Source organism: Diceros bicornis, chromosome 11 (genome assembly GCF_020826845.1).
Source record: "Diceros bicornis minor isolate mBicDic1 chromosome 11, mDicBic1.mat.cur, whole genome shotgun sequence".
Taxonomy (NCBI): Eukaryota; Metazoa; Chordata; class Mammalia; order Perissodactyla; family Rhinocerotidae; genus Diceros; species Diceros bicornis.
The window spans coordinates 73,853,224-73,877,429 of record NC_080750.1 but is presented as its reverse complement, the minus strand read 5'-3'; the positions used below and the strand labels follow the sequence as shown (position 1 = coordinate 73,877,429).

The window sequence follows — 24,206 nt, the reverse complement described above, 5'->3', positions numbered from 1 at the left end:
TATCTAACAAAGCCAATTGCAAGCCGTGTTCAGTGCAGTGTTATTACAGTGAATGGAAGTGATACTCATTCTGTTATTCATATAGTAAAGTGTTAAAAAGAGGTATAATAAAGATATTTCTAACATAGCTGCTTGCAAGATACATTCAGAAAGATATTATTTCAGTGAATGGAAGTGATACCTATTCTGTAAACATGTTGAACTGTTTAAGAAACTTGTAATACAGATATCTCTAACAAAGCTATGTGCAAGGTGCATTCAGCACAGTGCCATAACATTGAATGGAAGTGATAGCTATCCTGTATTACATGTAGTTAAGTGTTTATAAGACCTATTTTAAAAATGTTTTTAGTAACGCTACTTGTAGCTGTGTTCAGAACAGTGATAATTCAGTGATTGTGAGTGATACTCTTTCTGTACTGCATGTAGTGAACTGTTTAAGAAGGCTTATAAGAGATGTTACTAAAAAGCTACTTGCTACATGCACTCAGCAGTGTTGTTTCAGTGAATGGAAGTGATAACCATTCTATAATGCATGTATAAAAGTGTTTAAGAAACTTGTAATACAGATGTTTCTAAAAAATCTACTTGGGGGCCAGCCTGGTGGTGCAGTGGTTAAGTACACATGCTCCGCTTCTGCGGCCCGTGGTTTGCCGGTTCAGATACCAGGCACACACTGACACACCACTTGTCAAGCCATGCCATGGCAGCATCCCATATAAAGCAGAGGAAGATGGGCACTGATGTTAGCCCAGGGCCAATCTTCCTCAGCAAAAAGAGGAGGATTGGCATTAGATGTTAGCTCAAGGCTGATCTTCCTCACACAGACAAAAAAATCTATTAAAATGCTAAGTTCAGCACAGTGTTAATTCAGTGATTGCAAGTGATTTTTATTCTGTACTGCATGCAGAGTAATGTTTAAAAAATCTTATTAAATGTGCTTCTAACAAAGCTACTTGTAAGCATTAATTCAGCCATTGCAAGTGATACCCATTCTGTAATACACGTAGGGAACTGTTCAAGAAGACATAAAAAATGTTTCTATCAAAGTTACTTGAAAGCTATCTTCAACATGACATTACTTTAGTGAATGGAAGAGATATCCATTCTGTAATACATGCTGTGAAGTATTTAAAACACTTGCAGTAAAGATAATTCTAACAAAGCTACTTGGAAGCTGTATTCAGAACAGTGTTATATCAGTAAATGTTAGTGACACCCAATATATAATGCATGTAGTAAAGTGTAAAAGAAACTTGTAATAAAGGTGTTTTTAATAAAGCTTCTTTTAGCTGTGTAAAGCACAGTGGTGTTTCAGGGAATGAACTGATACCCCAGTTGTAAAGCCCATATTGAAGTGTTTAAAAGCACTTCTAATAAAGATGTTTCTAACATAGTCACTTGCAAGCTATGCTCAGCACAGTATTATGACATTCAATGGAAGTGATACCCATTGTGTATTGCATGTAGTAAAGTGTTAAAAGAGGTATAATAAAAATGTTTCTAACAGAGCTACTTAGAATCTGCATTCAGCACAGTGTTATTTCTGTAAAGCATGTAGTAAAGTCTGTAACTACTTTTAAACTGCATTCAGCACTGTGTCAATTCAGAGATTACAAATGATGCCCATTATGTAATGCATGTAGTCAAGTGTTTCTTAATACTTGAAATAAAGATAATTCTAACAAACGATTCAGAGGCTGCATTCAGAAGAGTGTTATTTCATAAAAGGAAGTGATACCCAATCTCTAATGCATGTAGTAGTGTTTAAAAGCATGTCATAAGATGTTTCTAACTGGCTACTTCTAAGTTATTTTTAGAACAGTGTTATTTTACTGACTGGAAGTAATAGTCATTCTGTATTGCGTATTGTGAAGTATTTAAAGAGAGTATAATAAAGATGTTTCTAACAAAGTTACTTGCAAGATTTGTTTAGCATATTGTTAATTCAGTGATTTCAATTGACACCTGTTCTCTAAGGCATGTAGTGTACTATTTAACAAGATGATAATAAATATGTTACTAACAATGTTACTTGCAAGAGCATTCAGCACAGTGTTATTTCAGTGAACGGAAGTGATACCAATTATGTAATGCACTTAGCAAAGTGTTTAAATATATTTGTAACAAAGATATTTCTAAGAAAGCTAATTAAAGCTGTGTTCAACATGGGATTATTTCTGTTAATGTAAGTAATAACAATCTTAATTTTTTATATATGGTGTTAAAAACACTATAATACAGAAGTACATAACAAAGCTAATTAAAGCTGCATTCAACATATTTCCATTAATGCAAGTGATAACTTTCCTAATTTTTCGTGGGTAGTGTTAAAAAACACTGTAATGAGATTTCTAACAAAGGTAGTGAAGTTGCATTCAGAACAGTGTTATTTCAGTAAGTGATACACTATCTGTTATGCATGTAGTGAAGTGTTAAAGAAGATATGTAATAAAGATATTTCTAACAAAGCTACTGGCAAGCTGCATTCAACACTGTTATTTCAGTGAATGAAAGTAATACATATTCTATAATGAATATAGTGAAATGATTAAGAAATTTTAATGAGGATGTTCCTAATAAAGGTGCTTGCTTGCTACATTCAGCAAAGTGTATTTCAGTGAATGAAACATCTCATTCTGTAATGCATGAAGGTAAGTGTCTAAAAACATTTGTAATAAAGATGTTTCTAGGAAAGCTACTTGCAAGCTTTTTCTACACTGTATTTTCATTGATTGGAAGTGATACTCATCTGTTATGCATGTAGTTAAGTGTTTCCAAGACTTGTTATACAGATGTTTTGAATGAGGCTACTTGCAAGCTGTGTTCAGTACCATGTTATTTAGGTGATTGGTAGGGATACACATTCTGTAATTTATGTAGTGAAGTGTTTAGAAGAATTAATAAAGATGTTTCTAACAAAGCTACTGGCATATTTTGGTCAGCAGAGTGTTATTTCAGTGATTGGAAGTAATACTCATTCTGTAACTCCTGTTGTGAAGTGTTTAAAGCACTTTTAATAAGGATTATTTTAAGAACTATTTACATGTGGCATTCCCACCAGTGTTGTTTCAGTGAACGAAAGAGATAACTATATTGTAATGCATGTACTTATGTGTTTAAGAACACTTGTAATAAAGATATTTCTAAGAAAGTCACCTGCAAGCTGCATTTAGTAAATACTGCCTGAATCAGGTACCCAAACAGCTGCGCTGACCTTGGGGCCTGTTCTGCTGCTCAACCTGGCCAGGGAAGCTAAATCTTAGCCCCACCAACTGATAAATATAGTACTGAGTCCTGACCATCTAGGAAGACTGACTAGAGAATTCAGACAACTCTAGAGCACATCCTATAGCATCACTTGGGCAAGGAACCAAGCAGCAGTCCTATCCAACTGTTCTCAGCCAGCAGCACCCCAAAACTTCAGAGCTTGGGCACTGGTTTCAGAAAGATAACCTGATAGCAAGCTCCACCTGCCTACGTAGCTACCAGTTCACATGTCTAGAACTCCAAGCTGAGCTGACCAGTGAAGGACTGTCTCTGCCAAAACAAACCTTTAAAGTCTGGAGGAGGAGACTGCTTACTAATGTTCAGATACCAATGTAATTGTACAAGGATCATAGAAAATCAGGTAAACATGACACAACCAAAAGAAACTAATAAAGGTCCAATAACTGACCCTAAAGAAATGGAGATCTAAGAACTGTCAAACAAAGAATTCAGAATATTCTTCTTAAAGAAGTTTCATAAACTACAAGAACACACAGACAGATAGCTAAATGAAATTAGGAAAACAATGCATGAACAAAATGAGAAGTTCAACAAAGAAATAAAAACCATAAAAAAAGAAAAAATCCTAGATCTGAAGAATAAAATGATTGCACTGAAGAGTTCAATAGAGAGCTTCAACAACATGAGAAAGACAGGACGTCTGACCACACAGAAGGAAGATAGGACATTTGAAAATATCTAGTCAGAGGAGAAAAAAGAGAAAAGAATAAGAGTTAAGAAAGCCTACGGGACTTATGTGATAGCATCAAAAGAAACAATATCCACATTATGGGTATCTCAGGAGGAGAAGAGAAAGAGAAAGGGACAGAAGTATATTTAAATCCTTAATGGCTAAAAACTTCCCTGACATGAGAAGAGTAACAGATATCCAGATCCATGAGTCCCAAAGAACTCCAAATATGTTGAACAGAATTGAGCTAAACCAAGACACATTGTAAATAAATTGTCAAAGTCAAAGAAAAGAAAGAATTTTGAAAGCAGCAAGAGAAAAGTGACAAGTCACATGCAAAGGAGCTCCTCCTCCCCATAAGACTCTAGGCAGATTTCTCAACAGAAATTTCAGGCCAGGAGACAATGGGATGATATATTCAAAATATTTTTTTAAAAACCCTGTCAACCAAGAATACTATCCCTGGTAAACTCTTCTTCAGAAATGAAGGAGAGATTAAAATTTTCCTTAAAAACAATAGCTAAGCGAGCTCATCACCACTAGATATGCCTTACAAGAAATACTAAAGGTAGTTCTTTGAGTGGAAGTAAAAGGACACTAATTAGCATTGTAAAAACATATGAAGGTAATGTAAAACTCACTGGTAATGGTAAATATATAATCAAAGTCAAATTCTCTAATACGGTAATGGTGGTGTGCAATTCACTTACAACTTTATTTTAAAAGCTAAAAAACAAACTTATTAAAAATAACTATAACTACAGTACTCTGTAATTGGATACACAATATAAAAATACATAAACAGTAACATCAGTAACCTCAAATGTGATGGGGAGGAGAAGTAAAAGTGTAAAGTTTAGGAATGTTATCAAAATAAAAGCTCTCAACAAATTGCATATATAAGAAACACATCTCAAAATTATAGAGGTTACATATGAAAAGTCCACACCTGACATCATACTCAATGGTGAAAAGCTGAAAACCTTTCCTATAAGTCAGAAATGAGACAAGGTTGCCCACTTTAACCATTTCTATTCAACACAATATTGGAAGTCATACCCAGAGCAATTAAAATAGAAAGGGAAAGGAGAAGCATCCAAAGCAGAATGGAAAAAGTGAAATTGTTTCTGTTTGCAGATGACATGATCTTACATATATAAAATGCTCAAGATTCCTCTAAAAAATTCTTAGACCAAATAAAGGAATTTAACAAAGATTTAGGATACAAAATCAACATACAAAAATCAGTTGAATTTTTATACACAAATAATGCATTATCTGAAATAGAAATAAAGAAATTACTACATTTAAAATAGCATCAAAAATAATAACACACTTAGGAATAAAATTAGCCATGGAGGTGAAAGATCTATACAATGAAAACTATAAGACACTGATGAAAAATTTTAAAAGGTGCAAATAAATGAAAAAAATATCCTGTGTTCATGGATTTGAAAAAATAACATTGTTAAAACGTTCACACTACCCAACGCCAATTTTACATTCAATGTAATCCCTATCAAAATCCCAACGGTGTTTTTCACAGAAATAAAAAAAATTCTAAAATATGTATGGAACCACAAAAGACCCCAAATAGCCAAAGCAATCTTCAGAAAGAAAAACAAAGCTGGAGGCATCAAACTTTCAAATTTCAAACTATATTACAAAGCTACAGTAATCAAAATAATATGGTCCTGGCATAAAATCAGACACAAAGATGAAGGGAACAGAAAGAAGAGCTCAGAAATAAACCCACGCATATAAGTTCAACCAGTATTGGTCAAGGAAGCCAAGAATCCTCATGGACAAAGGATAGTCTTTTGAATAAGTAGTACAGGGAAAACTGGGTGTTCACATGAAAAAGGATGAAACTGGGCCCCTATTATACACCACTTACAAATATTAACTCAAAATGGATTAAAAACTTTTTTTATTGTGGTAACATTGGTTTATAACATTATATAAATTTCATGTGTACATCATTATATTTTGATTTCTGTGTGGATTACGTCATGTTTACCACCCAAAGACTAATTACAATCCATCACCACATGCATGTGCCTAATCATCCCTTTCATCCTCCTCCCTCCCCTCCTCCCCTCTGGGAACCACCACTCCAATCTCTGACTATATGTGATTGTTTGTTGTTGTTTTTATCTTCTACTTATGAGTGAGATCATATGGTATATGACTTTCCTCCCTGAGTTATTTCTCTTAACAAAATACCCTCCAGGTCCATCCATGTTGTCACAAATAGCTGGATTTCATTGTTTCTTATGGCTCAGTAGTATTCCATTGTGTATATACACCACATCTTCTTTACCCATTCATCCCTTGTTGGGCACCTAGGCGGCTTCCAAGTCTTGGCTGTTGTTAATAATTATGCAATGAACATAGGTGTGCATGTATCTTTACACATTCATGTTTTCATGTTCTTTGGATAAGTATCCAGTGGTGGAATAGCTGGATCATATGGTAGTTCTATTCTTAATTTTTTGAGGATTCTCCATACTGTTTTCCATAGTGGCTTCACCCGTTTGCACTCCCACCAGCAGTGTATGAGAGTTCCCTTCTCTCCACATCCTCTCCAACACATGCTGTTTCCTGTCTTATTAATTATAGCCATTCTGATGGACATGAGGTGATACCTCATTGTAGTTTTGATTTGAACTTCCCTGATAGTGATATTGAACATCTTTTAATGTGTCTGTTGGCCATCTGTATATCTTCTTTGGAGAAATGTCTGTTCAGGTCTTTTGCCCATTTTTTAATTGGGTTGTTAATTTTTTTGTTGTTGAGATGTATGGGTTCCTTATACATTTTGGATATTAAGACCTTATGAGCTATATGTTTTGCAAATGTCTTCTCCCAGTTGTTAGGTTGTCTTTTCACTTTTTTGATGATTTTCTTTGCTGTGCAGAAGCTTTTTAGTTTGATGTACTCCCCTTTGTTTATTTTTTATATCGTTTCCCTTGCCCAGTTAGACATGGTACTTGACAATATGCTGCTAAGACCAATGTTGAAGAGCATACTGCCTATGTTTTCCTCTAGAAGTTTCATTGTTTCAGGTATTACATTCAAGTCTTTAATACATTTTGAGTTAATTTTTCTGTATAGTGTAAGATAATGGTCTACTTTCATTCTTTTGCATATGGCTGCCCAGTTTTCCTAACACAATTTATTGACGAGACTTTCATTTCTCCATTGTATGTTCTTGGCTCCCTTGATGAAAATTAGCTGTCCATAGATGTGTGGGTTTATTTCTTGATTCTGTTCCATTGATCTGTGTGCCTGTTTCTGTGCTAGTACCATGCTGTTTTGGTTACTATAGCTTTGTAGTATAATTTGAAATCAGGGAGTGTGATATCTCCAGCTTTGTTCTCTTTTCTCAGGATTGCTTTGGCCATTCGGGGTCTTTTGTTTTTCCATATCAATTTTAGGATTCTTTGTTCTATTTCTGTGAAAAATGTTGTTGGAACTTTGATAGGGATTTCGTTGAATCTATAGATTGCTTTAGGAGCTATGGACATTTTAACTATGTTAATTCTTCCAATCCAAGAGCATGGAATAAATTTCCATTTCTTTGTGTTCTTCAATTTCTTTCAACAATGTTTTATAGTTTTCAGTGTACAGATCATTCACCTCTTTGGTTAAGTTTATTCCTAGGTATTTTATTCCTTTTGTTGCCGTTGTAGTTGGGAATGTATTCTTAATTTCTCTTTCTACTATTTCATTGTTAGTGTATAGAAATGAAACTGATTTTTGTATATTGATTTTGTATCCTGGAACTTTGTTGTATTCATTTATTATTTCTAAAAGATTTTTGGTTGATTCTTTAGGGTTTTCTATATATAAAATCATATCATCTGCAAATAGTGACAGTATTATTTCTTCCTTTCCAATTTGGATCCTTTTTATTTCTTTTTCTTGACTGATTACTTTGGCTAGGACTTCCAATACTATGTTAAATAGGAGTGGTGAAAGTGGGCATCCTTGTCTGGTTCCTGTTCTTAGAGGGATATCTGTCAATTTTTCACCATTGAGAATGATATTAGCTGTGGGTTTATCATATATGGCCTTTACTATGTTGAGGTACTTTCCTTCTATACCAATTTTATTCACGGTTTTTATCATAAATGGATGGTGTATCTTGTCAAATGTTTTCTATGCATCTATTGAGATGATCATGTGATTTTTATTCTTCATTTTGCTAATGTGGTGTATCACGTTGATGATATGTGGATGTTTAACCATCCCTGCATCCCTGAAATAAATCCCACTTGATCATGGTTATGATCTGTTTCATGTATTGTTGTATTTGATTTGCTAGTATTTTGTTGAGGATTTTTGCATCGATGTTCATCAGTGATATTGGCCTGTCATTTTTTTTGTCTGCGTTGTCCTTGTCTGGTTTTGGTATCAGGGTAAGATTGGCTTCGTAAAATGAGTTAGGTAGCTTCCCTTCCTCTTCAATTTTTTGGAAGAGTTTGAGAAGGATAGACATTAAGCTTTCTTTGAATTTTTTATAGAATTCCCCACAGAAGCCATCTGGTCCTGGACTTTAATTTTTGGGGAGATTTTTGTTTATTGTTTTAATCTCCTTACTGGTGATTCATCTATTCAAATTCTCTAATTCTTCTTGATTCAGTTTTGGAATGTTGTGTGATTCCAAGAATTTATCTATTTCTTCTAGATTATCCACTTTGTTGGCATATAGCTTTATGTAGTATTCTTTTATAATCTTTTCTATTTCTGAGATGTCCATTGTAATTTCTCTTTCATTTCTGATTTTATTTATTTGAGTCTTCTCTCTTTTTCTCTTGGTGAGTCTAGCTAAAGGTTTGTCAATTTTGTTTATCTTTTCAAAGAACTAGCTCTTGGTTTCATTGACTGTTTCTATTTTTTTTTTTTTTAACTCTCTATTTCACGTATTTCTGCTCTGATTTTTTTGTTATTTCCCTCCTTCTACTGATTTAGGGCTTTGTTTGTTCTTTTTCCAGTTCCTTTAGGTGCACTGTTAGATTGTTTATTTGAGATTTTTCTTATTTTGTGAGGTAGGCCTGTATTGCTATAAACTTCCCTCTTAGAACTGCTTTTGCTGTATCCCATAAATTCTGGAATGTCACATTTTCATTTTCATTTGTCTCCAGGTATTTTTTGGTTTCTTCCTTGGTTTCTTCATTGATCCAATCATTGTTCAGTAGCATTTTGTTTAATCTCCACATATTTGTGGCTTTTCTGATTTTCTTCCTGTAGTTGTTTTCTAGTTTCATACCTTTGTGGTCAGAAAAGATGCGTGGTATTATTTCAATCTTCTTAAATTCATGGAAACTTGTTTTTGGCCTAATATGTGATCAGTCTTGGAGAATGTTCCATGTGCATTTGAAAAAAAATGTGTATTCTTCAGTTTTTGAATGGAATGTTCTGTATATATCAACTAAGTCCATCTGGTTTATTGTGTCATTTAAGGCCAATGTTTCCTTATTGATTTGTTTGGATGATCTATGCATTGGTGTAATTGGAGTGTTAAAGTCCCCTACTATTTTGGTGTTATAGTCTATTTCTCCTTTTATGTCTGTTAATAATTGCTCTATATATTTAGGTGCTCCTATGTTGGGTGCATAGATATTTACAAGTGTTATATTCTCTTGTTGGATGGTCCCTTTATCATTATGTAGTGCCCTCCTTTTCTCTTATTACAGTTTTTGTTTTAAAGTCTATTTTGTCTGATATAGGTATTGCTACCCCAGCTTCCCTTTCATTGCCATTTGCATGGAGTATTTTTTTCCATCCCTTCACTTTCAATTTGAGTGTCTTTAGGTCTGAAGTGCGTCTCCTGTATGCAGCATATATATGGGTCTTGTTTTTTTATCCAGTCAGCCACCCTATGCCTTTTGATTGGAGCATTTAATCCATTGACATTTAAAGTAGCTATTGAAAAGTATGTACTTATTCCCATTTTGTTACTTTTTTTCTGGGTGTTTTAGCAGTTCTTCTCTGTTCCTTCCTTCTTCTCTTGCTCTCTTCCCTTGTGGTTTGATGGCTTTCTTTAGTATTATGTTTGGGGTCCTTTCTCTTAGTTTTGTGTATTTAGTATAGGTTTCTGGTTTGTGATTACCATGAGGTTCATATATAAAAACCTGTGAATACAGCAATCTATATTGTTGATGGTTTCTTTAATTTCACCTCTTTCTAAAAGCTCTACTCTTTTACCCCCTCCTCCCACTTTTTATGTTTTCGATATGATATCTAATCTCTTGTTTGTGCATTTGTATCCATTACCCTCTTATCATGGAAATAGATAATTTTTTCCTATTTGTGGTTTTCTCTTTCCCCCTTAAATAATTCCCTGTAGCATTTCTTGTACGACTGGTTTCTTGCTAATAAACTCCTTTAATTTTTGCTTCTTTGGGAAACTCTTTCTCTCTCCTTCCATTCTGAATGATAACTTTGCCAGGTAGAGTATTCTTGGCTGTAGGTTTTTTCCTTTTAGCACTTTAAATATACCATGCCACTCTCTTCTAGACTGTAAAGTTTCTGCTGAGAAGTCAGCTGACAGCCTTATGGGGTTTCCTTTGTATGTAACTTGTTGCCTTTCTCTTGTGGCTTTTAGGATTCTCTCTTTATCTTTAAGGCTTGCAAACCAAAGGCTTGCAACAGTCTGAGGAATGTTTAGTGAAGAAAGATGGTGGAATCTTTGTGAAGGGAATAATCTCAGTGGCATTAAAACTTGTGCTGTTCCCATCCTGCTCTCACAATATCCTCAGTAACTTTGAAAACCATCAGTCTCAGAACTATGGTAGCTGTGAAAACCAGCAGCCTAGCAGCCATGGTGGGCTTGGAGTTCCGAGAAGACCCATCCCCATTGAATTGTCACTATCTGACCTGCCTGGCAGCTCCTTGAAAAAACCCCATTTTCAGGGCTTCTCTTTATTTGACTCAGAGCTTGCTCAGTGAGGAAAGCTTTTCCCCAGAGCACTTGCCATAACAATCAGTGGTAATTCTTTTACATTGTAGCTGCCTGAGCAAGCTATACCAGATGAGGCAGGCAAGAGGTGAGCCAAACACTGAAAAGAAAAATTAGGAGAATGAGATGGCCATGGGGGCTTTCAAAAGCACCAGTGTATCTGTGAGGATCTAGAAGGCCACAGGTGTGCAGGGTTGTGTGCACTCCCAGGAAAGACTTTAGAAGGTCTTAATCTCTCACCTCTAGCTGAAAGATTGGCTTCATATCTGAAAAATGGATTTAATGATATACACTATATTAATAGAATAAAGGACAAATACCACCTGTTCTTGATAAACATAAACAAAAGTGAATTTCAAAAAATACAACATCCTTCATGATTTAAAAAAATCACTCAACACATTAGGAATGGAAAGAAACTTTATCAACCTGACAACTACTCTCTTTGAAAAACCTTTCGATGATGAAAGACTGAAAATTTCTCCCTAAGACCAGGGACAAGACAGTGATGTCTGCCCTCATCTCATATGTTAATCACATTGTACTAGAGGTTCTAATGAGGGGACTTAGGCAAGAAAAAGAAATAAAAGTCATCCAGGTTGGAAAGGAAGATGTAAAACTATTTCTTTCTGCAGATGACATGATGATGTACATGGAAAATCTTAAGAAAAAGACACATACACACAGTATGTGAATCATATCCCAATAGGCGTATAAAAAATGTAAATTGTCTCATGTGGCTAGTGGCTACTCTATTGGACAACCTGGTTAGAATGCCAGATTCTAAGTCAACCAGTTCTAACCCTCCATCTTCCATGGATCCTAACTTCAGTAGCTGATTTCTTCAGGAATGATTTCCACACTCCATATTCCATGGTTCCCAGCACAAGGCACCTCCATGTCTGCTGAGTTGACACAAGCTCTCTTGAGTTCTAAATCAGTTGGGCTCACTGGTTTAGGAAGAAGCTGGATTTTAGGTAACAGCTCTATATTCCAATGGCTCTGTACCATAACAGCTAGGAACTGACAGACTATGGCATGGGGGTACTTTTACTTAAAGGAGAAATTTCCAGAATCATTAGGTCCTGAATTGAAACTCACCTGAATGCTAAAACTTGACAGTCAGAAAAATGGCTCCTGATGCTACTATTTTAGAAGAGCTGATTGAGCTGAAAGACAGGGCAATATATCCGAGGTCAGAATCCCAGGCTCAGTGGACTCGGAGACTTTTCAGCCACTGAGTGCACTTTCCTATTTATCTTTTTTTCACAACAAGCACTACACCGGGTATGTGTACCAAAGGATGTCTTGTTTCACGGTGTGACTTAGGTGTGTGGCACTGGGTCAGCTACTGAATCTCTCTGTGTGTGCCTCTTTCTTAATTTGTAAAATGGGAAGAAGAACCTGTCTTCATGAATTGTTATTAAAAGTCACCTTCTAACTCCGGAGTGTCCATATTCAGTCTCTACATGGAAACAGAGTGGACACACAACCCCGTTCTCACCGCATCCTCAATACTTCTCTTGTTCCACTGATGTTTGGTGGTGCTTGGCTGGGCTGTGTCCTGGGAATAGAGTAGGTTGGTGACAGCAAAATTCAGCTGGAAGTGCTGCGGCCTGGGACTACTTGTTGGCTTGTCTGTCACTAGATGAACTGATGGCTCCACTCCTAGAAGAAAAACAAAGTACAAAATCCCCTATCAGGGGAAGATTTTCACAAAGAAGTCATTCCAGCCAGTCTACTTATTCCTGGCAATGTGATCTGAGCTGGGTTTTTAAAGGTGTGTTACAGAAGACTCTCCATCTGACTGTCCACCTTGAATCCATTCATGTGTCTACTGGACCAACTCCCCACCAAACACTAGGAGAGTTCACTAGGATGGGGGAAGACGAGTTGGGCCTCTCAGGGGCATAGTCAGCAAGTGCAGGTGCTGACCATGTCGGTGGGCATCTGTCACACATCTTTGCTGACCTCGGTTCCTAATGGGTCCTCCTGTCTCTGGTCACCTTCTCCCTCCCAATTCATTCTCCAAACATCACCTAGAAGATGAGCTTTCAAAAGCAGAACTCTGAGTGTGTCATGTCCTTCCACAAACCATTCCAGTGCCCAACAAATCTCTGCCTGCAACTTTAGCTTCAACTTCCACCTCTCCCATGTCAAAGTGTATGCTTCAGCTACAGCAAGCTTCTTGCAGCTTTCCCAAATGTGCCCTGATCTTTCTATCTTGTAGGTTATAGATACATGTAGCACCACTCCCTATCTCTTCCCCCCAGCCAGGTCTTGTTCTAAATCACATCTCACTTCCCTCATCACTTCCTCCAGAAGACTTTTCAAGGAGGGGCTGTGTGTCCCTCCTTGAGGTTCCCACAATCTCTTGAAATTACCTGATGATAGGAATCATCAAAATGTATCACCAGTGCCTATTTACTTTCATCAAATATTTGTTGAATGAAGGAATGAATCAATGTATGAGTCATAACTAGACAGATTAAGAAGGCAACTCAGGATCCTTCACATTTTGGATTGGAAAAATTGACATGTAAAAATAACCATTCCCTTGGGTGCAATTGTTGCATGTTCTCTTCTTGCCTCCTGTTGGACGACACACTGCCACAGGTCATCAACTTGGGCCCCCAGAAACCCCCCTTTTCCCTCCAGAGCATCCATCCATTCCACTCTACTGAGAAGACCCATCCTTCCTCACAGCCCCATCTCTTTAAGCCATGAAACCAGCCCCCCATCTCACACCTGTCATAGGTTGCACCCAGCTAGTGGGATGAGGCCTTCAGGGTCTGGTGTAGAAACACTTACTTCACCATGCTGGGGTCAAGATTGTAGGAGAACAGTGAATTGATAGTGACCAACATGGAGCGCAACCTAGAGACACAGACCATGGGAACTCAGCCAGCACCCAACACCAGCAGTGTCTCCCGAGTTCCTGGTTTATACAGCCAGAGACCTAGGGCCAAGCAGTGGGGGATTATCTGGCTGCCTCTTCCCCCAAGTTAGGGAAGAGACCCTGACCACAAAGGGAAGGCTTCCAGGAGTTGGGAATAGAAGCAATACCAGTAACAATAATGAACATCTATCGAGCATCTCTAAGAAGTGACTTACGCATTCCCTCCCCATCACTGTGGTGGAAGGTATTATTATAATTATCCCCATGGTAAAGACAAAGGAACTGAAGTTTGGAAATATTCCAAGTCAGCACTGTGTCCCATGACCTCCCCCTTCCCCAGTGTAGATGTCCTAGCTCCTCCACCCATTCCTCAGAGACCTGGGTTCAAATCCTCAGGCAATTCTTGGCCTGTTCACTTCACTTCTCTGAGCCTCTGTTTTCCCATTTGAAAAATGGGGATGATCCTTTTATCCACTTCATGGGGATTGTTGTGAGCATAAATGAGATGATCATGTATGCAGAGCAGGGATCCTGGCCATGGTCAGTGTCATTATTGGGCTGATGTTTGTGAAAGTGTCTGGAAGAGAAGGAGGTGGATGCTGGGGGTTGGTGGCTCCATGAGGTTAATGCATTTCCTACCTCTGAGACCTATGGAAGGATATGGTAGGATTAGCTGGCAGGGATGTGGGGAGAATGGGCAGCATATCAGTGACTTCAGATCAAGGATATGTGAGGGGAGCTCAGAGCCACCAGCCACTAGCTCAGCCAGTGCTTCCAATCTCATCAAGTTATATCAAGTCGGTGACCAGGCAAGAGCAGAGTATATCTCATAGCTGACTGTCCCTATAGTGCTTGGTGACCCAGAACATGGGTAGGGACAATGGGTGAGATGGGGGTCTCCCTGGAGGGGACCACTGGAGCCAGAGAAAGAACACAGGCCTTGTAGCAAGGAGACCTGAGTTCAAATCTTGGCTCTGCTACTAACTCTGTGTGTGACCTTAGGCACACCGCTCCCCTTTCTGAGCCTCAGTTTGACCATCTGAGAAATGGGGAAGGCAGCTAGGGCCTCACCTCTAGAAACTGAGAGAACCCAGAGCACATAGGGAAAGTGAAAAGTTGACACAATCACTTAATAGATGTAAGTCAGATGGAGAATGAGAGGAGCTCCCAGGGCAAGAGGGGAAGGGAGGGGAGAGAGACCCCACCTTGTTCTAGATGTCCCTCGGCAGGGCAGTGTACTCCAAAGACATGGGCTTTGGGTTGCTGAGGGTCCATTGATGATGTGGAAGCATAGCAGGTACTCGCTCTGGAAAGAAACTCTGGGGTGCATAGCCTTGAGCCACCGAGAGGAAGAAAGACAGGTGGAGACCCTCAGCTTTTACCACAGAGGCATGGATGTCCAGGGAGCCCTGCCTACTGTCAGAATCTGCCAAAATCAGGCCCACGTGCTGGGGGCTGTGGGGGCTCCCAAATGGAAAAGAGAAAAGAGGGGGAAACTGGAATTTTATAAGGATTCTCCTGAGCATAGCTTTGCTTTTTTTTTTTTTTTTTTGGTGAGGAAGATCAACCCTGAGCTACCATCCATGCCAATCCTCTTTTTTTTTTTTGCTGAGGAAGACTGGCCCTGGGCTAATATCCATGCCCATCTTCCTCCACTTTATATGGGACGCCACCACAGCATGGCCTGACAAGCAGTGCATTGGTGCGCACCCGGGATCCGAACCCCAGCCGCCAGCAGCGGAGTGCACGCACTTAACCACTACGCCATGGGGCCGGCCCCAGAGCTTTGCTGCTTTTGCTTTTGCAGTTCCTGCTTCCTGGAATGCTCTTCCACCCTCTTCTTTTCCTGGAAAATGCCTATTCATGTTTCAGGAGTGCAATGAGATGCACCTCCAGGAAAGCAAGGACTGGTCTGTCCTGTTCACTGCCATGTCCCAGTGCCTAGACAGTTTTGGGCACATAATATCCTCTTCCAAGTAGCCCTCCTTGACTTCTTCCTCCTCTGCACTCCCACTCTATTAATAATGGTGTCTCAGCCTTTTTTGTGTCCCTAAGTCATCTTTAGTTGACTTGACTGTGAGTTTTTCAGGGACAGAACCTGTGTCTTCTCTCTCCATACCCAACACATGACTTTAGGACAGAATAGTCACACATATGTGTTTGTTGAATGAATGAATGTGAGCTGCAGTGAACCCCCAAATATGGGGGGCTGAGATACTCATCTCTAACTTGTCATTCATTCACTCATTCACTCGGTACTACAGTGTACCAATATACTAAAAACTGAGGATATAGTGCCTCACTAGACAAACCATCACATCGTAGAGCTCAGAGTGTAAGGGGGGAGTTGGATAATTAAACAAATAATTGCAGTAAAGTGTGATAATGTTGTTGTGGTGCCCATCTCGGAACTGGGGGACCATGTACAGCAAGGTTTCTCATCCTCAGAAGTACTGACTTTTGTGGTGGTCTAATTCTTGGTGGAGGTTTCTCCTGTGCACTGGAGGATATTAGCAACATGCTTGGCCTCTATCCACTAGATTCCAGGAGCTCCCTCGTCAAGGTGTGACAATCAAAAATGTCTCCAGACATCGCCAAGTGTCTCCTGAGGGGCATAATCACCCCCAGTTGAGAATCACTGGCCTAGGGAAACCTCACATAGAAGAACCCTTGTCCCCAGAGATCCCAAGGGTCAGACATTTTGGTTTTGAATTAAAATGTGTCACATTAATTTTTTCAAAGACTTTCATGGTATTTACCTGAAATAACAGTAGAGACCCTCCATATGGAGGTCTGAGGAGGGTGTCCCCCAACCAGAACTTGGGTTGCTCTGTTCAAGAGGAAATAAAATAGAATGGGTATAAGTAATGATCACTGTAAATCCAGGCTCAGCATGAACACTCACCACTGAAAAGAGGTTGTCCCTGACCAGGGTGTAAAGACCCATCTGGGTGATACGGTGGGTCAGCTGGTTCAGCTCCCAGTAAAGCTACTCTCTGTCACACAGCGTCTCTGTCATGCTCTCTGCCATGGTCCATGGGGTCAGGGTGGGAGGTGCAGATGGCATCCACACTTGTGGCTGCCCCATCCTTCTCAGGCCTGGGGAGAGAGGCATGTGGGGACCACAAGGAGGGAGGAGCAAATTGGTGGTCAGTGGGAAGACTGAAAATGGGGCAGTCACCAAAAGTGGTCATTACTAACAAATGCTCAGCAAAGGGTTTTACCTGAGGGAAGTCAGTCTGCAACCAGAATAGAAGAGGCCCAGGCTGCTCTTGAACAAGGACCTAAGCTGGGGATGAAGGAGGAGAAGGATGAGCAGGAAGGACAGGGGGTGGGGAGCAGCTGGCTGGCATTTATCCCACCAGGAGCTGCTGGGACCTGGGTCTCACCAGGTGCTTCAGGACTCTGTCGGTGAGGTTGAACGTTGCTGAGCCGTTGCTCATGTCTGTTCAATACTGGAGGTTGTAGATGGTGAAGTTGACTATGAGGGTCTTCAGGTTGCACCCTAAAGCTGCAAAAAGAGAGGGGGAGAGATGGCTACCACTGAGAGCTGGCCTGGGACCAGATCAGAGTCCTGCCGATCATCTTCATTATGATGTGTTGTCTTCCCTTTCAGTGGCACCACCACCCACCAATGTGGTCATCCATGTCAAAACCAACATATCTGCTCAGCTTCTCCTCCCTCAGCTCCCAGTAACACCAGTTCCACTTGCAGAATGGTCCTCAACACATTCCTTCTCTCCATCCATGTACAGCTCAGAACTTGTCTTTTCTCAAATGAACCAATACCCTAAAAGTCCCACTGGATGCCCTGTCTAAAGGATGTTCTCTATATCGAACACTAGAATTTTTCTGAAATGAAAATCTCACTAGGAACACTCCTGCTCTAGTACCACCCATGGCTCCCTAAGACTTCAGTGTTAAATTCAAGCTTCTTGACCTGGCACTCAAGACACTTTCAAATCTGTCTCTTGCTGACTTTTCAGCCTCATTTATCCATTCACTGTGAGTTAAGCTTTGTGCTTCAGGAAAATCAAATTCCTCTCAATTCTCCCCATACACTATGCTGTTTGTGCCTACTGGCCCTTTGTTCATGGAATTCCCTCTGCCAGGAACACTCTCCATATCCTATTTTTCTAGATAACTCCTACTCATTCTTAAAGCCTCCAATTGGGCAAAACTTTCTCCAGAAAGCCTTTCTCCTCCAAATTATGCAAGGTGCCTCTCCTCAAAACATTCCACATTGTATTATAATGGTCTGTTAATTTCACAAGACTAGGGGCTCTCTGAGGGCTGGCATCAGATTAAATTGTTGGTATAATCTTTGTGATCAGCATGATTTCCCTAAAACCAGAATTGCATACCTTGGCTTCCCAGCTCTTGAGTTACAATTGGCTGGTGGAGGTGTGGGGCTGGAGAGCTCCTCTTGGGAAGGAAAAGGGGCCCCCAGATCTATGTGGTGGCTTCTGGATGCACAGGTGATGATGAAATAGGCAGGAACGTGGTGCCTGGCTTAGGAGCTGTGGAAAGGGCTGTCATCAGGGAAGGACAGAGCCCCCATAGAAGGGGAGAAGCCCCCCAGACTCATCTGGGCTCCAGTATTGGCTGTACCAGCACAGCCATTCACAGGTGAACCATAAATGAGAGTGAGGGAAGGAGTGACTGTGTGAGTGGAGGAATGAGCAAGCCTGTGCATGAGATGAACCCAAGAGAGTGAGAGAGGGTGAACAAGAGAGAGACAGAACAAAGAGGACAGGCAGATGGATGGGCAGAAAAATAGACAGACAAATGGAATGCCTGGATGGACAAAGGAAAAGTGGACAAATGGAGGGTCAAAGGGAAAGCAGGAAGAAGAAAGACAAGGAAGAGAAGTTGGACAGATGGGAGGAAAAAGAAAGAAGGAAGGGAGGGAGGGGGTAAGGAAGGAGTCTGAGAGGAGGGATAACTGGGAGGATAATACGCCCAAGTTCAGAAGGTGCTTTAAATGTAGGTTAAGGCTGAGAATACAGGACCCCTAACTCCCAGGCTTGTGTCCCTCTGACCCAATGCTACCTGTTATTACTCATAGAGACAAGCATATGTATAAAAAAAAAAAAGAAACCTTGATGGCTACCTCACAACACACAAAAACCAATTCCCTGAGACTTAGACCTAAATGTGAAAGGTAAAATAATAAAGTTTCTAGAAGATAACATAAGAAAATATCTTAATGACCACAGGGTAGCAAAAACTTCATAAAGAAGACACACACACACACACACACACAAAAAAAAACATTATCCATAAAGGAAAACATTGGTAAGCTGGAATTCATTAAAATTTAGAATTTCATTTATCAAAAAACACATTACAGGAGAGAAATGGCAAGCAACAGGATGGGAAGAGATTGTTCCAATTCCTATATTCAACAAAGATTCACATCCAGAATACATAAAAACTACAACATTATAATAAGAAAAAAAGACCTACAACCCAATTTGTCAAAGATGGGCAAAAACTTGAAAAGGCACATCACAACAGACTATCCAAAGAGCTAATAAGCATATGAAAAGGTGCTCAAATCACTAGTTATCAGGGAAATGTCAATTTAAACTACACTGAGACCTTCTAGATAACCACAGAATGGTTAAAACATTTTTTAAATGTTGAACTGACAGTAACAAGTGGAGGTCAGACTGCATAGCAACTGGAATGCTCATACTTTGCTGGTAGAAGTATGAATTTGTACAATCACTTTGGAAAACTGTTTGGCAGGAGCTATCTAGTAAAGCTGAAGATACACATACACTGTGACCAGCAATTCTACTCTTAGATTTTTAATCAACTAAAATGAATGCATATGCAAACCAAGAGATAGAAACAAGAATGATTACAGCAGCATTCTCCATCATTCCTCCAAAGTAGAAACTACTCAAATATCCATCTACAATAAAATGGATAAAAAAATTGTGGTATATAATTTGTGGTGTTTTTTAAAAATGGCCACAAATTTTTGTACACATCTCCCATGAAGACGTGAGGTTTAAGTTCCCTCCTCTTGAATCCAGGCAGGTGTGTGTCTATTTCAATCAACAGAATAGAGTGGAAATGATGTTCTTTGACTTCCAAGGATAAGTCATTCTCAGGAATCTTGCTCTGGGAACCCAGCCAACATGCTGTGAAGAGTCAAGCCCTCGTGGAGAATCTCCTCTTGGAGAATCTGCAACCAGGGCACAGCCACCTTCATACTACAGTGGTGATCAGATGATGACTTATTCCCCAAACAGAAGAGGAACCATATGCACTGAACAAAATAGATCACCAATATAAGCCACAACACATGCCATGTCCACTTTAAGCTTGGTGTCTTATGACCAAGAACAGCCCAGAACGAGGATGGAGGAGCTCATCCTCAAATTCTTGTGATTTTATCTAATACCAGAGAGACTGTGCTCACCGGGCATTTCCTAAACCTCCTCTCTTCCTTAAAGCAATCTCTGCTTCTGGATACTGACATTAACCTTCTCTGGTCATATATGATCACAAACCCCATTACAGCCTTTTTAGCAGCAATATCTGAATACTATCCAAACAGTGCACCAGGGACTCAAAAGTTGCAAAGAAGCAGAGCAACTTTCAAGTAGCACTTTCCATCTCCATTGAAATTGCATTTTAGATATACCAGTGGAAAAAGAAAATAACCACTTTTCAAAAAAAGAAATATAGGTGCTCTGGTCAACAATCCCAGATGACCTTGGTCTTCAAGACATCCCAGCCAAGGTACCACCCATCTAAGTGAAGGAGCCTCTAAATGATTCTAGACCCCAACCATCGCAGAGCAGGGCAAGCTCTCCCCACAAAATTCCTAACCCACAGGATCCATGAGCATAATAAAATGGCTTTCTGTTTGACTCCACTAAGTTTGTAGTGGCATGTTATGCAGTAATCAATAACCAAAACTAACGTGTTATGCAATGATAGATAACCAGATCTATAGAGCTATAAAAAAACCCCAACAAATTACGTGAAACAACATGGATGAATCTCATACACGATGTTGAATAAAAGGAGACTGGTAAAAAAGGAGTATATAGGGTGTAATTCCATTTACATGAGTTCAAAACCAGGCAAAACTAAGCTACAGCTGTAGAAGTCAGAATAGTGTTTACCTTGGGTGGCAGTAATTACTAGAAAGGGGACAAAAGAGGCTTCTGGAGTGCCAGAATAGTGAATGTCTTGATCTGGGAGGTGGTTATTATAGTGTGTTTACTTTGCTAAAAAAATCATTAAGCTAGATACTTAAGATTTGTGCACTTTTTCCAGTATATATGCTATACTCTAAAAAAAAAATTTAATCAGTCAAACTGGGTTAACCCAATAGATGAAAGAGTGTAAAGGAGAAATAAAGGATGACTCCAAATTTTCAGGCACGAAAGACTAGGTAGTGCCGTTAACTGAGGAGATAAACCAAGAGCAATAAAAATAAGAGCAGCGGCAGAGACCATGTCCTATTCATTTTGTATTCAAGTATCTACCATAATACTGAATACACAGTCACTTCAGCTTCCAAGATACTCCTCTCACTTTCATCCTACCTTTTGGCCCACCCTTTCTTGGTCTCTTTTGTTGCCTTCTTTCTCCCAGCTGCCTCTTAATATTGAGATTCCTCAGGCTTCCATCCTCAATCTTTGCATGGATGCACACACCTCTTTCTCCAGTATTTTCAATCTCAATTGATGGCATAATCCCCTACTTGTCCTTTTAAGCTAGAAATACAGACTCAACCAAAATTAGGACTGCAGTTAGTTAAATCCAATAAAAATAAATCTAATAGGATAAACATACGTTCCCATGGTCAGACCCCAAAACTAATGCATAAAAACAGGATGAAGATATAGCTTAGACAAATCTAGTGATTTTCTTCAACTGTAGGATCAATGTATGATGTGGTCATCAAAAGGATAGAGTTGATAATCAAATATAGTATGTAGAAGAAGAAAGGTAATATTCTTCCCTATACTAATAGAAGAAAAGTACTCTAGTATGAGAGATGAAACTCTATTGTTTACTAATCAAGCCATGCCTAGAGTATTGCATCCACTTCCAAATACTACAGTTTAAACATGAATTAAATCAAAGGAAAACCACCAATGTGGTGAACTGACATATCATGCCTTGTACAGAATAGCTAATGAACTGAAGATATTTCAACTCAAAAAGACTGAGAATACTCGATGACTATCTTCACGTATTGAAAAGGATGTTCTGTGGAATTGTGATTCAGCCTATTCTACATGTCTCCAAAAGACAGAATGGATAGGAGAAATAAGAAAATAGACTTACACTAAATGTAAGAAAGAACTTACTAAGAAATAAAACTGTATAAAAGACAGGATAGGCTGGAGGTAAGAGATGGAAGCTGCTTAGGCTAATGGAGATAAGAGGCTATCAGAAAATGGACTTTCTCATCTATGAGATATTCTATACAAACCTCATGGTAACCACTAAACAAAAAATCAGAACAGAGCCAAAATTCATAAATAATGAGAAAACCACCACAGAAAACCACCAAACTGAAATGGCAGTCAGAAATACAAGGGAAGAGAAATTATGGAAATACAGAACCACTGGACAGCAACAGACAAAATGGAAGTATTAAGCCCTCATCTATCAATAATCACTCTAAATGTAAATGGATTGAATTCTCCAATCAAAAGACACAGAGTAGCTGGATGGATTAAAAGACAAGACCCAACAATATGCTACCTCCAGGAAACATATCTCAGCTCTAAAGACAAACATAGGCTCAGAGTGAAGGGATGGGAGAAGATGCTCCAAGCAAATGGCAAAAAAAAAGAAAGCAGATGTTACCATACTTATATCAGACAAAGCAGACTTCAAGATAAAAGAGACAATGAGAGAAAAAGAGGGACAGTATATAATGATGAGAGGGACTTTCCACCAAGAGGACATAACACTTATGAATATATATGCACCTAACACCAAAGTATATAAAGCAACTATTAACAGACCTAAAGGGAGAAATTAACAGTAACACAATAACAGTAGAGAACCTTAACATACCACTTACTTCAATGGATAGATCATCCAGACAGAAAGTCAACAAAGAAATAGTGGATTTAAATGAAACACTTGAGCAGATGGACTTAATAGATATATATAGAACATTCCATCCAAAAACAGCAGAATACACATTCTTCTCAAGTGCACATGGAACATTCTCAAAGATAGACCATATGTTGAGAAATAAGGCAAGCCTCAACAAATTTAAGAACATTGAAATCATATCAAGCATCTTTTCTGACCCACAGTGTTATGAAACTAGAAATAAACTACAAGAAAAAAGCTGGGAACATCATAAATATGTGGAGACTAAACAACATGCTACTGAACAACCATTGGATCAATGGAGAAATCAAAAAATACCTGGATACAAATGAACATGAACATACAACATACCAACTCTTATGGGATGTAGCAAAAGTGGTTCTAAGAGAGAAATTCATAGCAATACAGGCCCACCTTAACAAAGAATAAAAATCTCAAATAAGTAATCTTAAACTACACCTAATAGAACTAGAAAAAGAAGAACAAACAAAGCCCAACATCAGCAGAAGCAGAGAAATAATAAAACTTAGAGCAGAAATAAATGAAATAGAGACTAAAAAAAATAGTAGAAAGGATCAACGAAACTAAGAACTGTTTCTTGGATTAGATAAACAAAATTGACAAACCTGTAAAAAGAATCACTAAGAAAAAAAGAGAGAAGGCTCAAGTAAACAAAATTAGAAATGAAAGAGAAGAAATTACAATGGACACTGTGGAAATACAAAGAACTATGAGAGAACACTATAAAAAAACTATACACCAACAAATTGGATAACCTAGAAGAAATGGATAAATTCCTAGACTCATACAACCTCCCAAAACTGAATCAAGAAGAAATAGAGAATCTGAATAGACCAATCACAAGTAAAGAGATTAAAACACTAAGCTTCACTGGAGAATTCTGCCAAACATTCAAAAGAAATTTAATGCTTATCCTTCTCAAACTATTCCAAAACACTGAAGATGGAACACTTCATAACTCATTCTATGTGGCCAATATTACCCTGATACCAAAAACAGATAAGGACAACACAAGGAAGGAAAATTACAGGTCAATATCACTTGATGAATATAAATACAAAAATCCTAAACAAAATATTGGCAAACCAAATACAGAGATACATTAGAAGAATCACACACCATGATCAAGTGGGATTTATACCAGGGACACAGGGATGGTACAACACTGGCAATTCAATGAGATACACCACATGAACAAAATGAGGAGTAAAAATTTATATGTTCATCTCAATAGATGCAGAGAAAGCACT

At 38.8% G+C, this 24,206-nt stretch overlaps 1 long non-coding RNA gene across 2 annotated transcripts in view; it reads right to left on the bottom strand.

Annotated features, from left to right (window-relative positions):
- Positions 1 to 21,108, bottom strand: part of LOC131411578 (uncharacterized) — a 30,980-nt gene extending 9,872 nt beyond the window's left edge. The window contains exons 1-5 of one of the 2 annotated variants that reach the window (XR_009221576.1): positions 18,192 to 21,108; positions 17,217 to 17,338; positions 16,587 to 16,657; positions 13,740 to 13,805; positions 12,433 to 12,596 (exon numbers count right to left, since the gene is read on the bottom strand). This is a non-coding gene — a long non-coding RNA (uncharacterized LOC131411578). Of the gene's footprint in view, positions 1 to 12,432; positions 12,597 to 13,739; positions 13,806 to 16,586; positions 16,658 to 16,732; positions 16,927 to 17,051; positions 17,339 to 18,191 lie in introns of both variants that reach the window. The other variant, XR_009221577.1, reaches the window with a different exon arrangement.
- Positions 21,109 to 24,206: the final 3,098 nt, after the last annotated feature.